The 17,733-nt window shown below is 42.6% G+C and overlaps 1 protein-coding gene and 1 pseudogene across 3 annotated transcripts in view; one reads left to right on the forward strand and one right to left on the reverse strand.

Moving 5' to 3' along the window:
- The window catches only part of RGS20 (regulator of G protein signaling 20), a 105,359-nt gene that overhangs the window by 52,161 nt on the left and 35,465 nt on the right, over positions 1-17,733 (reverse strand). The gene's annotated exons all lie outside the window — the stretch shown is intronic.
- LOC116813295 (ubiquitin-ribosomal protein eS31 fusion protein-like) lies at positions 363-17,348 on the forward strand (annotated as a pseudogene).

Consider the following 17,733-nt stretch of genomic DNA (forward strand, 5'->3'; position numbering starts at 1 on the left):
GGCAAATTACTTACATCATAGAAAAATTAATGTCGAAAATCGAAGTTGTGGCCAGGCGTGGTGGCCTGTAATCCTAGCACTTTGGGAGGCCGAGACGGAAGGAACACTTGAGGTCAGGAGTTCGAGACCAGCCTGGCCAACATGGCGAAATCCCATCTCTACTAAAAATGTAAAAATTAGCCAGGTGTGGTGGCTGACACCTGTAATCCCAGCTACTTGGGAGGGTGAGGCAGGAGAATCGCTTGAACTTGGGAGGCGGAGGTTGCAGTGAGCAGAGATCACACCACTACACTCCATCCTGGGTAACAGAGTGAGACTTGGTAAAAAAAAAAAAAAAAAAGCAAAGTTATTATCTCCCCAGACAAAGCTACCCCTTCTTGTTTTTTCTCTCTTGGTAAGCAGTGTTACTATCTCTCCAGTTGTTCAAGAAAACTTATCATCCTCAACTTCTCCCATTTCTAACTCCTGGCAAAGGCAAAGGCAATCTGTCTCCCGGCATGCCTCTCACATCTGCTGTGTTCTTCTCCAAGTGATATGGCCCTAGTTAACATCTCAGGTCTGGATCATGGTGGAGGTCTCCCGGCCACTCACTCTGCCTCCATTCTCACCTTGGACAAAAGGTAAAATTCTGGTAGGAGCTGTAAGAGCACCACAAATGCCCTTCTTCCCTCTGTGGTCTTTCTGCTCTGCTTCTCCTTCTGAAGCAGCATCTAGTGCTGAGACTTGGTAGGGAGGGACCTGGCTTTAGGGTGAGTGTGCTTTTCTTGGGAAATACCTTTCATTGTGGAAGGTGGGGTAGGCAAGGCCAAGGGACAGAAGAACAAGTTCCCTGATGCTGTTTGGCTCAGGCTGGGAAGAAGCATGGAGAGTGCTGAGCTGTGTAAGTGAAATCACCAAGGCTGCAGAGCTGGCAGAGATCCTGGGCAGAAACCAGTTTGCTCTTTGTGGCTTCTTGGGTGCCGTCTCCTGTCAGGGAGCTAACTGCTGTGGAAGGTGGCTGGCTGGGGTGCAGATATAGCCAGATTAGGATCAAAATTAATTTCGGGACCGTGTAACGAGCATTCTAGGTTAGTCAAAGTTGACAACATTTTTCTAAATTGAGATTTCTTATCCTGTAACAAATATTGTAAGCCTCATTGTTTGTTCACCATTTTCAGAATTTTGTTTTTAATCAACACTAAAACAGGGCAGTGCTTTTTAAATGATGGTAGAACAGTGTCTAGCATACAGTAGGCACCTAAAATATTATGTGTCCAGCAAAATATATAGTTATGTATGTACATATACATCTATCTATATAAGCACACACACACGTACCATATTGATAACACAGCTGCTTAATAAATTAACCTGTCCATTTTCATTTAGAGGAAATAAAATTAACTGCCAGGGTATGAACTGATCCATCTGATCTCTCTGTCAAAAATATAAGAATCAATCATTTTGGGCCAGGCGCGGGTGGCTCACACCTGTGATCCCAGCACTTTGGGAGGCCGAGGCGGGCAGATCACCTGAGGTCAGAAGTTCGAGCCCAGCCCGGCCAACATGGCGAAATCCTGTCTCTACTAAAAATACAGAAATTAGCCGAGCATGGTGGCGAGCACCTGTAATCCCAGCTACTCGGGAAGCTGAGGCAGGAGAATTACTTGAACCTGCGAGGCAGAGGTTGCTGTGAGCTGAGATCACGCCACTGCACTCTAGCCTGGGCGACAGAGCGAGACTCAGTAAAAAAAAAAAAAAAAAAAGAACCAATGATTTTGTTTTTACATTTAAAAGCTTAACTTCTTCATTTTCACAGCAGTATCCATAACCTATTGGTCAGTGTAATGAGCCAGTGCAAATATTGCAACTATGCATAGACAGGGAACGGCATGCACATCCGTACACAAAAAAAGCAGCTAAAATAATGAAGGAAATGCCAAGTGATGAGGATAGAGAGGAAGGATAGAGAGCAACCAGAACTCTCCCGCACCGCTGATGGTAGTGTAAATTGGTGTAGCCAGTTAGGAACACTCACAGAATGTGTTTCAGCTGACCCCACGCACACCCTCTGACTCAGCCATTCCAGGCTTTAGTATATACTCCCCGAGAACGTTGCACCAAAAGTATGCATTAGGATGTTCTACACATAATAGCCAAAAACTATTCAAATGTTCATCAATAGTAGAATGGGGCTAGGCACTGTGGCTCATGCCTGTAATCCCAGCACTTTGGGAGCACATAGCGGGTGGACAGCTTGCGCCCAGGAGTTGAGACCAGCCTGGGCAACATGGCAAAACCCTGTCTCTACAAAAAGCAGCAAAAATTAGCTGGATGTGGTGACATGCACCTAGTCCCAGCTACTCAGGAGGCTGAGGTGGGAGAATTCCTTGGGTCCAGGAGGCGGAGGTTGTGGTGAGTCCAGGTCGCATCACTGTACTTCAGCCTGGGTGACAGAGCGAGACCCTGACTCAAAGAAATAAAAATAAAAAGTAGAATGGAAAAGTGAACGTGTTTATATAATGGGATATTATTCAGCGATGAGAATGAACAATCTCCAACTACCTCAATAGGTGGATTAATCTCACCAATGATGCTGGCAACTGCCATTCTGCATTCTATTCCATCTCTATAATGTTTTCCTTTTTTAAGGGACAGGGTCTCACTCTGTTGCCCACAGTGGAGTGCAGTGGCTATTTGCAGGCATGATCATACCACTGCAGCTTCAAACCCCTGGGGTGGAGCAATTCTCCTGCCTCAGCGTCCCAAGTAGCTCGGACTACAGGTGTGTGCCAGCTCTGTCTCCATAATTTTGACTACTCTAAGTACCTCATATAAGTGAAATCATATAGTATCTGTCCTTTTGTATCTGGCTTATTTCCTTCAGCATAATGACCTGAAGGTTCAACCATCTTTGTAGCATGTGTCAGAATTTAAGAGGTGCGGTTTTTCAGAGAAGGGATGTTTTAGAAGTGGCAACAGACAGCGGAGACACCTACCTTACTTCTAAGCCCTGAAGTGGCAGAATTTCTGTGGGGAAATGTCTCTAACTACCAGGGCCATAGGGGAGGCAATGTTCTCAAAGACCAGCCAGATCTCAGTGAGAGATGAAACAGAAAGAGACATTAAGAGACAAGTATAGGCCAGGCGTGGTGGCTCACGCCTGTAATCCTAACACTTTGGGAGGCCAAGGCGGGTGGATCACTTGAGGTCAGGAGCTCGAGACCAGCCTGGCCAACATAGTAAAACCCCATCTCTACTAAAAATACAAAAATTAGCCAGGCGTGGTGATGGGCATCTGTAGTCCCAGCTACTCGGGAGGCTGAGGCAGGAGAATCACTTGAACTTGCAAGGCGGAGGTTGCAGGGAGCTGAGATTGATTGCGCCACTGCACTCCAGCCTGGGTGATAGAGCAAGACTCCATCTCAAAAAAAAAAAAAAAAAAAAGAGAGACAAGCATGAAGGCCAGGGCATGTTGCTGCTGGCAGACCGAGGTCGAGAGAGTACAGTGGGATGCTGTGAGGGGTGCAGGGGAGTGTCCCATGAAGCCAGGTCAGGACACGTGCAGCCCTGCCGTGACTGGGGTCAGAGGGCCGAGTGGGAATATTGGATTTAGTTGGAGGAGTCCTCTGAGTGCTGTGCTGACCTTCTGGCCCACAGTTGGTCCCTAGAGAACACTTGCTTAAAACAGAGAACTGGGCCAGGAATGTCCAGCAGTCTGGTGTGATAGGGGGAGGAGAGCATGGGGTGTCCAGTCAGAGGAGCCCTGCCATCCTGACCTTTGCCACTTGTGAGGCCGGGACCAAATTACTTCACCTTCCTAAGCCTCCACTTCTCATGTGTATAACATTAGCTGCCTTGAGATTTGTTAAGAGGATTAAATGACAGAATGTACGTGAAAGGTCTCTGAAAACCAGGTGCTACTCTGGTGCCTTATTTCTTTAAGTTTAGTACTTATTGATATTTTATTTTTTGTTTACATTTCTTGCTATATAAACACTGATATTTAATGTAAAAATAGGATGAGTAATATAGAAAGACCTTATAAGTGTTTTAAGATTGTAAACAAGGCTGGGTACAGTGGCTCACAACTGTAATCCCAGCACTTTGGGAGGCTGAGGTGGGTGGATTGCTTAAGTCCAGGAGTTTGAGACCAGCCTGGGCAACATAGTGAGACCCTGTTTCTAAAAAAAATTTAAAAATCAGCCAGGCATGGTGGCACGCACCTGTAGTTCCACCTACTCAGGAGGCTGAGGTGGGAGGATCGTTTGAGCCCAGGAGGTTAAGGCTGCAGTGAGCTATGATTGCACCACTGCATTCTAACCTAGGGGAAAAAAAGACTGTAAACAAATTGGTCCTGTACCTTTGTGTCTATATTCAGCAGGGACTGAAATAGCAGGGACACCATTTACCCACCCTCAGACATCTGGCACCTCGACCATTCACAAATCTAGAAGTAACCCAGAATGCCTTCAAGGACATGCAAGCGGTGACAAAAATAGCTGGGCAAAGCTGAGAACAGAAAAACTAGAGGACAGGCATGTAAATCTGCCAGTTCACCAAGCAGAGCACCTTTGCACGCAGGTCAGGGAAGCACCAGGAAGTCTGCTGAGGGTGGTGAGTGGTGAGGGGTCTAGCTGGATCCTCACTCTTCCCCTGTTGGGCTTGTGACTAGAGCCTGAAGCCACCTCCCTAGGCCTTGGTTTTGTCTTCTGAACTGGAGGCAAAATGACCATCAAGTTTTTCTTCTCTTTCTAACATGCCATGGTTACCTGCCACTACATGGCTGAACTGCGCAAACAGGATGCTGAGTGAGAGAAGCCAGCTAGAAAAGGCCACGTATCACATGAATCCATCTATATAAAATGTTCAGAACAGGCAAATCTGTGGAAACAGAAAGTGGCTCAGTGGCTGCCTGGGGCTGCTGGAGGAAGGGACTTGGTGGTTGATGGCTAAGGGGTGCTGGGTTTCTTCTTGGAGTGATGAAAATATTCTAAAATGAATTGCAGTGATGGTTACACATCTCTATGAATGGATGTCATAAAACAGTTTTTAAATGCTGGTATTTTAAGTTACCTTAAAGGCAGCATAGTGGATTGAGTACCAAAAAGTACAGAAATGCAGGTTGTGAGTTCTGTTCTGTCACTAACTTGTTTGCCTGACATAAGTCAGCTACCTGCTCTGGGCTGCTGTTGGCTGAGTCGTTCCCCTTTCTGTTCCATAAAGTCATGATTCTGTGACTTAAACCTGAGACACATGAGAAAAAGAAGGAAAAAATACCCAATAAAGAGAATAGAGAGACAAAAGGCAGTGGGCATAGCACATGTAGCATGCTGGTGACAAACATGGTACGCAGGCATTGTGGTGCCAGGAGGACAGACACAGGAGCATCGCACGGCATCGTAGCTAGTGTGGGGGCCAGCTGCCTGACTTCTGAAGGAAATGCTCTTAACACATCACAGCTGGGAACATAAAGTTCCTAACAGCAGAAATTTTAATATGTATTTGAACAATAATGTGCCATGAAAACACTTTCCCTGACCATCATGCTACGGTGTGAAATGCAAATGAACATGCCAGTCACGTTACATAGCATTTCCGTGTTTTCTTTCATAGGCATACGTCAGTACAAAGATCAGAAATGCAAACTCTTTCCTTGGTCAAAAGCACCTGCAGTGCTCTTTGGCCTAGAGAATTATTGTATTTATAGTCTTTTCAACATTCACCAGGTGGAAAAGTGGGTTCCCACAGTGCATCTGGAAAAACAGAAATGCATCTGGCTTAACTAATTACAGTTCAGCTTTTATTTAATAGAGAAAACAATAAATATGTGCAATTAATGCCACATAAGCCCTTACTGTATTCAATCTCATACATATTTCATTTTTATCTCTGGTTTTGAAATCTAAGTAATCTAGAGCCCACAGGATATCATGTGTTATGCATGCTTCAATATAACCCTAAAAAATGTGAATTGACATTTGATATGAATTTAAATCCGCCACCAATCCACACTTCTGTTGAAGTGCCACAAGGTTATTATATGGAAGTAATGGTGAAGGCAATGGAGCATTAGGAGGAGGCCAGTTTCTTCTTCGGTTCTGACATGGTGGAAGGAACACAGCCTCCCAAAGGAAAAAGGGTAACACTCCTTCTGTGCTCCCTAATGGCCACAACTACTTCTAGGTACACTCTGAGTACCCTCAATACCAGGACAGTGGTCTGGGTAACATCTGGTATCCTCTGAAGGTGATGCATTTTCCTCACCTGGAACATTCTCCAAATTAACAGTGCAGAAGGGAAACACAACCTCATCATCATCATCACCACCACTCCTCAAGTCAAGCAGGGAATTATAGCCAGGGGGAGGCAGAGCAGCAGCTCCTGGTGGTGCAAGGCGAGGGGGTGGGATCCAGCCCCACAGCCATCAAGGAGGCATTCCAGCCCTGCTGAGGAACAGAGCTCCCAAAGTTTGGCCCGGAGTGGACACTCAAGCTCTTTCAGCAAGCAGAAGGTGGCTGTAGTAAGAGTAGCACCTGTTGCCTTTGCAGTGTGTGCCCCCACATGCCTTGGACCTATCAGCCACTCTGTATACTTTGGACTGACCTACCAAGCTTTTAGAAATAATGTCCTTTCCATAACTAAAAGTGAGCCAATTTTGCAGACATTGTGTCCCTCTGATGTGAAGCAACAGGAATTTATTTGAGCCTTTGGGTCTAACATCTAGTTTGCAGAAATTGAGGAAATACAGGGACAAGTTAGCAACTTGAGGAAGCAGCAAATGAATTCAATGTGGGACAATTGACGGGGCAGCAGCTCCAGTTTCTTCCAGTTGGCGTATGAAAAAGAAGATGGATGATGAGGAAGATTAGTAAGGAGGCTAATGAGAAAGAATGTGCTATGGTTACACATTAGATGATGCGAATTGCTTACTGTTAATTTTGTTGGGTATGACAAATGTACTGTGGTTACTATATGGATATTATAAAGTATGCTTATTAAAAGATTAGGTTCCTTAGAAGTAACATTCATTTTTATTTGAACTGTCTTTAATGAATAACATTTCTATTGATGCTTCCTACCATTGCCCCTAAATTATTAGATGGAATTAAGGAAACTCTTATGGACAGGGCATCCAAGTTTGACCACAAGTGAGAGCAGGGCCTTACCCAGTGCTGCAGGAATCCACCTCTAGTCTGGTCCAGTCTGCCAGGACAGCCCTAGCCCATTCTGCTTGTGCTGGGCACAAATCTTAACAGACATTAGGCCTGGATGAATATTTGCTGAAGAACTTCCTCTCCATCAATTACAGCAGATGGGTTATGAAATGTGTCAACGTACATGCAAATTAAGGATAAAAATGTACAAAAGATGTGTTTATAACTAACTAACTAGCTTTCTCTACTTCTTACAGGAATGTCTGGGCAAATTTTCCCTCTACATTTCTTTTTTCACAAATTCCACTTTTGCCCATAGAAAATTCTCTATGATCCCCCGTGGACAGTAGCATTGGCTCCTCAAACTTTGTCTTGTGTCCATTATTAGAATTTTTTATCCTGGGATGATTCTCCTATGATAATGATATGAAATAGCAAGCTCCTATTCTATTTAAAGCTTTCAAGCTGTAAGTAATTTGAAATCTCTGAAAACCATCTGAGCTGTCTCAGCCACAAAACCTTTGTGCATATTATTTCCCTGTGGTCCTTCTTCATTAGTCCTTTCGGGGCTTGTTAATTGCTACTAAGTTTTCCTGTTAATATGAAAATGCTGAATGTCGAAATAGTGGATACCCAAAGGAATCTTAAGTTGGGTCCTTTGATTTTATTTCCTATAGGAGATTGCCTTTAATTGGTTTTCTGGTCTGTCTTTTGAAATTTTTTTAAAGAGTAGACTCTTCTATAAGAAATAAAATTGTCATTGCTTGAACTTCATATTTACTTTCATACAGACTGTTTCCTACAAAAACCTAGTAATACCCCACACTTATATTTATGCTATAGTCCAGAGGTAGACAAATGTTTTCAGTGAGGGACCAGAGCATACATATTGCACACTTTGCAGGCCTCCTGGTCTGTCTGCAACTACTCAATTCTGCCTCTATATCACAAAAGCAGCTCAAACATCAAACAAATGAGCATGGCTGTGCTCCAATAAATCTTTATGAATGCTGAAATCTGAATTCTGTAAAATTTTCATGTGTCACAAAATATTCTTCTTTTTTTGGGGGCAGGGGATAGCATCTCACTCTGCCACACAGATTGGAGTGCAGTGGTGCAATCCACGGCTCACTGCAGCCTCAACCTCCTGGGCTCAAGTGATCCTCCTGCATCAGCCTCCTGAGTAGTGGGGACTAAGGCTTATGCCACCACACTTGGCTAATTTTGTATTTTTTGCAGAGGCAGGGTCTTGCTTTGTTGCCCAGGCTGGTTTCAAACTCCCAACCTCAAGAGATTCTCGTGCTTCGGCCTCCCAAAGTGCTGGGATTACAGGCATGAGCCATCATGTCTGGCTTATTCTTCTGACTTTTTCTCCCAACAATTAAAAAATGTAAAAACCATTCTTGTTCGGGCGTGGTGGCTCACGCCTGTAAACCCAGCACTTTGGGAGGCCAAGGCGGGCAGATCATTTGAGGTCAGGAGTTCGAAATAACTCTGACCAACATGGTGAAACCCTATTTCTACTAAAAATACAAGGAAATTAGCCGGGCATGGTGGTGGGTGCCTGTAGTCCCAGCTACTCAGGAGGCTGAGGCAAGAGAACTGCTTGAACCCAGGAGGCAGAGGTTGCAGTGAGCCGAGATCCCGCCACTGCACTCCAGCCTGGGCAACAGACCAAGACCCTGTCTCAAAAAAAAAAAAAAAAAAAGGAATAAAAAGAAAAACCATTATTAGTGTTCAGGGCATACAAAAGCAGGCAGAGGGCTGGAGGTGGCCCTGTGCCTTGTTTGCTGACCCCTGTCATAAACAGAAACTCTTCATAGACTGTTTATGGATAATTGAGAAAAGGAAGCACAGATTCTAAAGTAATAAGATCCTACTGATTATTTTCAAGGCTTTCCACCATAACTTCATGATCATTTAGTGTACCACAGCACAGCAGGCTGCACATGATCAGAGCCTAATGAATCCACATTTGTGCCTCTAGCCCAGGCCTTTCCCTGGATGCCATACACACAGATCCAACCAGCTGCCTGGCACCTCAGTTGGAGCTCTCCTGGACATCTCTAGGGTCTAACATGGAATCCTGCATCTCCTCCTCCAGCCCCTCTGTTTCACCTCCTGTCTCCTCCATGGCCACACATGGTGCCACCATCCACCTACATCAAGAAGTCATGCATCACTCATTAGCAAGCTCACTGCATCTCCAGGGCTCACACCAGGCCTGCACTGCATCCCCACTGCTTCTCCTAGGCTGGCGGCCCCATCCCTTGTCTCGATGGCTACAGTAAGTCCCATATCCACCTCCTTCCTTCTCCCCGCACAGCTTTCTGCTACAGTAGCAGACTTGAGTAGTTGCAATGAACCACAAAGCCTAAAATATTTACTAACTGTTTTAAAATAGAATCTAGATCCTGTTAGTCCCCTCCTGCGGGCTTCAATGGCAAATCCTGACACTAGAAAAAATCCAAACTCTATCAGGGTCTAAATATTGCACAATTTTCCCCTATGTTTATATGAGCAAATGTATCACATCTTACATTTAATATTTGAAATTATTTCGTGGAGATTCTGAGGTCCCATTTATTAATAGGGAGAACTCAGCTTCAAGGAGGTTGTCTAATGTGCCTGACATTCAGTCTTGAATGACAAACACACTTGAATCTAGATCATGTGGTTCAAGGCACGGACGCATCTGTCACCCCACAGAACTGTGCCCCTCACACCACAGCTGCACATGGGCCACATTCGATGGATTTGGATTATTTGTGTAGGCCCATCAGTGAAGGCTTCTGGAGTCCTTTTCCCAGAAGGTCTGCTGTTGATTCGAATGGGCTAATAGAAACTCCAGCACATTACTTTGTCCCACAGGGCCTTAGCATTCCCAAGAGAGTTCTCTGGGCTAAGCTGACAGAATGTTGTTGTCTGCAGTTCCTAGGATGTGTGTGGGAGAATCTCTGCTCCTCGAGGTTTTAGTTTTCTACAGTTTGCACCAAAATATCTACTGAAATTTAGATCTCCCTCCCCTTTGGTGTGAAGTGTCAAACAGTAGATATGTTGAACAAACAGATCTAAAATTGAAGAAATTTCAGACTTGAAATGTTCAGTGGTTATGCGCTTTGGACTCTTCGCAGGGAACCATAGCAATTTATAACCTTTCAGTGAGACAAAATAAGGCAGTTGGATACAGAGACCCAGGATGAAAACCTCCGTACTAACGTATTGGGTAAAAAGGCACATAGGGGACCTGTTTCAATTAAGAAAATACAAGCTATGTGTAGCCTCCTAATTATCAGACCAGATTTGATAGATTTTAACAAATGTTTTCTCTATCTAAATTAGTATTTATAGTTTTCATAAATGCCTTCATGATTTTGAATACAGATCACAAGAAGATAAAGAAAATAAATAAAGTCTTTTTTTTTTTTTGAGACGGAGTCTCGCTCTGTCGCCCAGGCTGGAGTGCAGTGGCGCAATCTCGGCTCACTGCAAGCTCCGCCTCCCAGGTTCACACCATTCTCCTGCCTCAGCCTCTCCGAGTAGCTGGGACTACAGGCGCCCGCCACCACGTGCGGCTAATTTTTTGTATTTTTAGTAGAGACGGGGTTTCACCGTGGTCTCGATCTCCTGACCTCGTGATCCGCCCACCTCGGCCTCCCAAAGTGCTGGGATTACAAGCGTGAGCCACCGCGCCCAGCCGAAATAAAGCCTTTTGTTTAGTTTATGACATTTGTTTAACATGCTCGGGTGAGTTTTTCGCTTTACTAGATTTTGCATAATTTTATCCTTTTTATACTTCTTAGTACTCTTTCATCCTTTAAGCCAAATTTATTCTACGTAGTCTGGTTATGATGCTCTGGTGTTTTTGTTAATAAGTATTTCATTTTGCCAAGAGAACAGCACTGCCTAACCAGTCACTCAAGGGGCCGAAGGCAACTTATGTGTTTGGCAAAAACTTAGCTCTAGTGAGAACTTGATAAATTCCAGGTTGTTGCATAACTAGATCCCCTCACTCTTGTGCCTTGACTTAAATCTGCCCACAAATGGTAAGGAGGACAGTCCTTGGAATACGGAGGTCAGAGCAGCAAAGCTGGCTGTCATTGAAGCTGGCTGTCATCACACTAAGGAACTAAAGGCTGAGATAGTAAGAGTGAGATGACAGGTGAGACTGAGATAAGTCCAAGGCCTTGGGGACACACATCAGTGCTGTCCTCCTGGCCCAGGTCAGGAGAGTCCTGCTACTCCGCCTCCAGGTTTACTATTTTCATCTCAGCTTGAGAGTAGAATCTAACTATTTCTATATATTAATATAGTTTTTTTTAAAGAAGCAAATGCCATAGTCAAAATAAAAGAGCAACTTGGCAACAGGAAATCTAATATGAAAATTAATTATATTTAAATCATTCATGGAGATAATGTTAAAATTACAGTCTCCACATAGACTTTCCTCTGCAAAGGTCAACCAGCTGTTCTTTCCAGAAAATACTGTTAGCCTTTTCTTAATATTTTTTAATATTGTTTTCTTATTGCCAATATCTTATAATAAGTCCTACTTGATATAACACGAAGTAGTTAAATGTAGATTTTACTGAGAGTGACTATTCTGAATGCAATTCTTTCTGCAACTAAATTTTATCTAAATTCTTCAGTTTCAGGAGGTCATTTTTTGGGGGTCTATAAGTGACAAAGATTAGGCCAAATATGAATTCATAAACTGACCAGTAATATTTTTCCTGGATATTAAGTCATGGTGCAGGTCTTTCATATTAAGTTTTTTTAAAAGAGCATTGTTCAAATGGTGAAAATTTTCTAAACTGTACCAAATAGAAATATATCAAAATATAAATGTTTAAAATCAAATTATACATGGTCAGGGGCTTAAAATAATGATAAATGTTAGAAGAATATTGGTAAGAGGCACCACTTACTGATACTCGAACCCTCTGCTATACATGTATTACGTTAAAGCAGGTATTCTTATCACTGCTATACACATTCAGATTCAGAGGCTCATAAAACTAATGATCGAAGTCAAAGTTTGAGCCTAGTTCACTTTCATTCCAATGCTCACGCTTTTTACATTACATAACTGCAATCTGAAGGATAAAGAGTTGCAAAAATTATAACATACTTCTTTTCTTTCCAGTGTTTTCAAACTGGCAAAACATGTATTACATTTTACATACACAAATGGCAAATTTTAAAATACACATTTTCTGAATTACATTGGAAACAAATGATATAAAAGAAAGATAACAATGTAATACACAGAAAATTAATTCAAGAAAAATGTCAATAGGTCAAGGCAGATCACTTTTTTTTTTTAGACAGAGTCCTGCTCTGTCACCCAGGCTGGAGTGCAGCGGCATGATCTTGGCTCACTGCAATCTCTGCCTCCCAGGTTCAAGCGATTCTCCTGCCTCAGCCTCCTGAGTAGCTGAGACTACAGGCACACGCCACCACACCTGGCTAATTTTTTTGCATTTTTAGTAGAGATGGGGCTTTGCCGTGTTGGCCAGGCTGGTCTCGAAATCCTGACCTCAAGTGATCCACCCACCTTGGCCTCCCAAAGTGCTAGGATTAAAGGCATGAGCCACCGCACCTGGCCCAAATCACTATTCTTATGCAACAACTAAAAAAACTCAGATAAATAAGTGAAATTACATTTCTAAAGTCATCAGAGAACTGTGAAAGCAAAAAGATTATATAAACTGAAATTTCTGAGTGAGAGAGCTCTTCCAAGCTGAGCTGTCTGTCACTAGCTGTTTTTTTTTTCTGAGGGCTTTTGCTGACCGTTAGCACAAGCTGTGGACATAAAGGGACTCTTCTCTCATGTGGGAGAACAAGTCCCCTTCAGTAACAAGGCCTTCGTCAAACACATGGCTGGGTCCTACAAGACATTTATCAAATGTGGAGGCCATATGGGGGAGGTGGAGGCAAAGAACAAACTTAAAACCTCTGAAGGCAAGACTGAGTCTTCCATTCTTTTGAGACCAAGGAGATAGAAGTCCATCAGGCTTTCATTCTGGAATCCAGAAGAAAATTTTCAAGGAACAAGAAAGAACTGGGCATTAGCTAAATCTTATTAAAACTGCAGCCACCAGCCTGGGTAACACAGAGAGACCCCATCTCTACAAAACATTTTTAAAAAATGGTCAGGTGAATTGGCATGTGCCTGTAATCCCAGCTACTCAGGAGGTTGAAGTGGGAGGACAGCTTGAGCCCAGGAATTCTAGGTTATAATGGTGCTGATGTACTCCATTCTGGGGGTGACAGAGGGAGATTCCATGTCAAAACAAAAAAAACCCCAAAACTGTTACCAGATCGGACTCATTCTAACACCTGCTGGCCTGAAGTGATCAGCCCTTCAGTCCTTCATCTTTAGACAGGAAATCCCTCCAAGGGAGATTCAATCCTTGCTGGTGGAAGAAATTACCAGAACCTACACAGTTTCTTTATATACAATGTCTACATATAATAAAAATTACTAGATATGTGAAGAGAGATAAAAATGTGATGAATAAAAAAATGGATACAGGCACACAGATGATCTCATTGGATTTAGTAGATAAGAATTAGATGGACTAAACTGATGAAAAGATGGGAAATTTCATCAGATAATTTAAATGTATTAAAATGAATCAAATTGGCATACTACATTTAGAAGAAAACAAGTTCTGAAATTAATAACTCACTAGATGGTTTGACAGAAGACTTAGGGACACAGGAAGACAGCTTAATTAACTAAAACATAGGTCAACAGAAAATATTCATATTGAAGCAGAAAGAGATGAGAAATGAACAAAACAGATCAGACAATAAGATACATGAAGGAAAAAGACTAACATATGTATGATTTGGGTCCCAGAAGCAGGAGAGAAAGAAAGAAAACCAGACAAAGCCATATTTCAAGAGATATTGAGTGAAAATTTTCCAAAGTTGATGAAAGACGTCAATCCACAGATACAAGAAGCTCAGTTAACCCAAAACAGAATAAATAAAATGAAAACCACATATAGGCACATTATATTCACTGTGGTAAGTCAAAAAGGAGAGAAAAACTTTAGCCAGAGGATAACAATACGCTACCTTCAAAGAAGCATAACTTTCCAACAGAAACTATGAAAGTCAAAAGACAATGGAATGAGAGTGTAAAGGCAGGCCAGACTGGAAGAAGAGATTTGCAGTGCACATGTGTGTGCGTAAGCGCGTGCACACACACACACACACACACACACAGAATTTTGACAGATGGCTTGTATCCAGAATATATAAAGAACTCCGACAGATCAATAATAACAATAATAAATGATCAATGGCACAATAGAAAAATGGGCCAAACAGAAGTTCAAGACCAGCCTAGGCAACACGGTGAAACACCATCTCTACCCCTTCCCCCTACCCAAAATAAAAAAATTAGTTGAGTGTGGTGGTGCACACCTATAGTCTCAGCTTCACAGCTAATTGTGCCACTGCCTTCCAGCCTGGGCAACAGAGTGAGACCCTGTCTCAAAAAAAAAAAAAAAAAAAAAAGAGAGAGAGAGAGAAAGAAAGAAAGAAAAAGAAAAATGGGCCAAAGGATTGTAGAGGCATTTTAAATAGAAAATATACAAATGACTTGACCCAAAAACATATAAGAAGATGCTTAACATCATTAGTAGCCAGGGAAATACAAATTAAAACCATAATGAGATACCGCTACACAGCCACCAGAATGGCTAAAGTTAAATGGGCAAACAATACTAAGTACTGGTGAGGATGTGAAGCAATACACACTTTTCTGGTGAGGATGGATGTAAACTGATGTGGACTATGAAACAGTTTTGCAGTATCTACTAAGGCTAAACATACACTGGACTTATTACCCAACAATTTTTATCCTGGGCATATACCCAAAGGAAATAAGTTCATCAAAAGACATGAATGAGAATGTTCATATTAGCATTATTCATAATAGCTCCACACTGGAAACAACTAAAATTTCTTCAGTAGTGGAATGGAACACACTGTGGTGCATTCACACAAAGGAACGCTGCACAGCATTAAAAAATAACAATACATACAACAACAAATGAATCTCAAAAACATAATGCTGAGCTAAAGAACCAGATGCAAATATTATACACTGTTTAATTCCATATGAAGTTTAAAAGCAGGCACAATTGGTATACGGTGAAAGAAGTTATAAAAGTGGTTACCTGTGGGAGTCCTGAATGGAAGGAAGTGAGATGGAATCTTTGGGAGAGCACGGGGGGCTGAAAATATCCTGTATCTTCATCTAGAGCCGTGGTGAGTGATTTTGGCCCCAGGGGACACTTGGCAATGTCTAGAGACATTTTTGGTCATGGCATCCAGGGAGGGGTGCTACTGGATCATGCAGTGGGTGCAGATCAGGGATGCTGCTAAACATCCTACAGGGCAATGGACTGCCCCCCTCAATAAGGAGTTGTTCAACCCCAAATTTCCACAGTGCTGAGGTGAGGAACCCTGATCTAAATGGTGGCTCTGTGGGGGTACACTTACATAAAGTTTACTAAGCTGTACTCTTAAGAGGTGTAAATTTTACTGTAAGTTATAACTCAAGTAAATGAAGTTAAAAGCTGTCATAAACCTCACAAAAATACCAAATAGCTCCTCACTGAAACCTAACAAACACAGAAAAACTTTGTTTCAGTTTTAGAAATACTCTAATTCATTAAACAGTCCTAACAACTGAAATTTGCCGGGATTATAGTAAGTCAGGAAGAATTAAAATCTTTATGTAAAGTCCCCCTTAAATGCAAAGAAATATCTATACCTTTCTTTATGGCAGAGATATATGAATTATATCTGGGTAGTCACTAGAAATAAATATCTGTAAAAACACAATGAGTGTATAATGGAAGACCCCATACATGTAAGATTCTTTTTGGAGTCATCAAAAGATGAATAGAGAAAAATATACATATACCTTTGTTTTTTTTTAAGTCAGGGTCTCACTCTGTTGCCCAGGCTGGAGGGCAGAGGCAAGATCATGGCCCACTGCAACCTCATTGTCCCCAGGCTCAGGTGATCCTCTGGCCTCAGCCTCCCAAGTAGCTGGAACTACAGGTGTGCACCACCACACCCAGCTAATTTTTTGCATTTTTTTAAGAGACAGGGTTTCACTATGTTACCCAGGCTGGTCTGGAACTCCTGGGCTCAAGTGATCCACCCGTCTTGGCCTCCTAAAGTGTGGGAATTACAGGCGTGAGCCACCACACCTGGCCACATGTACTTTTTAACAGTAGTCTAATCTGAGTTCTCTGGATAATGACTTCCTGTCACTAATTATCAACATGACTTTTATACAAATTAAGAAATCTATGGGCGTGTGCTCTTGGGCTGCTCTCTGGCCAGCACCCTCTCCTGTATCACCTCTCTTGTGTCCACAGTCTAACCCATCTCTTCATTTCCCTCAACCTCAGGTGCAGCCTCCACCAAAATGCAGATTTTTGCAAAAATCCTTACAGGGAAGATCATCACCCTAGAGGTTGAACCCTTGGATACAACAGAAAAATGTAAAGGCCAATATCCAGGATAAGGAAGGAATTCCTCCTGATCAGCAAAGACAAGTGACTGGAAGCTGGCAAGTAACTGGAAGATGGATGTACTTTCTCTGGCTAAAACATTCAAAAGGAAATTACTCTTTTTATCTTGTGTTGAGACTTCATGGTAGTGCTAAAACTAGGAAGAAATCTTACACAACTCCCAAGAATAAGCATAAGAGAAAGAAGGTGAAGTAGGTGTCCTGAAATACTATAAGGTGGATGAAAATGGCAGAATTAGTGGCCTTCGTTGGAAGTGCCCTTCAGATGAATGTGGTGCTGGAGTTTTTATGGCCAGCCACTTTAACAGGCATTATTGTGGCTAATGTTGTCTGATTTATTGCTTCAACAAACCAGAGGACAAGTAATTGTGTATTAGTCAATAGAAGACGTGAAAAAAAAGAAAGAAAGAAAAAAAGAAATCTACTAGTCCCTTAAATCTTATTATCACCCCACCCTGAGACATAAAAGTCCATTATAAGGATGAGGTAAGGAGTAGGTTGCATAATTCTTTCCACTGTTGCAAAAATTCAACAGCTGTATAAGTGTTGATTCTAGCCATTCAGCCCTAAAAGGGTTAAAGTCCCTGGTGTCCTTAGTCTCAGAGCAGCAATACAAACTTGTGCTCTAGCCTTGAGCAACCACAATTCAGTCCACTTCAGAGGGGCACAAATGTAGACAAACCAGATAGCAGGGCGTTCTCCACTCCTTCACTGTTGGACAGACGTGCACACTGTACAACCCAGCACCTCAGGAAGCCAAGCTATCAGATAACTTTGCATGAGATGCCTTTGCCTAAAACCCAAATGCTCATATGAAAAGGATTTTACACTTTAGAATAAAATAAATGCGTAATTAGAAATTGAGCTTTCAAGGCCGGGCGCGGTGGCTCACGCTTGTAATCCCAGCACTTTGGGAGGCCGAGGCGGGCGGATCACGAGGTCAGGAGATCGAGACCACGGTGAAACCCCGTCTCTACTGAAAATACAAAAAATTAGCCGGGCGTGGTGGCGGGCGCCTGTAGTCCCAGC

The sequence above is a fragment of the Hylobates moloch genome, unplaced genomic scaffold (assembly GCF_009828535.3).
Source record: "Hylobates moloch isolate HMO894 unplaced genomic scaffold, HMol_V3 SCAFFOLD_9, whole genome shotgun sequence".
In the NCBI taxonomy this organism is placed as follows: domain Eukaryota; kingdom Metazoa; phylum Chordata; class Mammalia; order Primates; family Hylobatidae; genus Hylobates; species Hylobates moloch.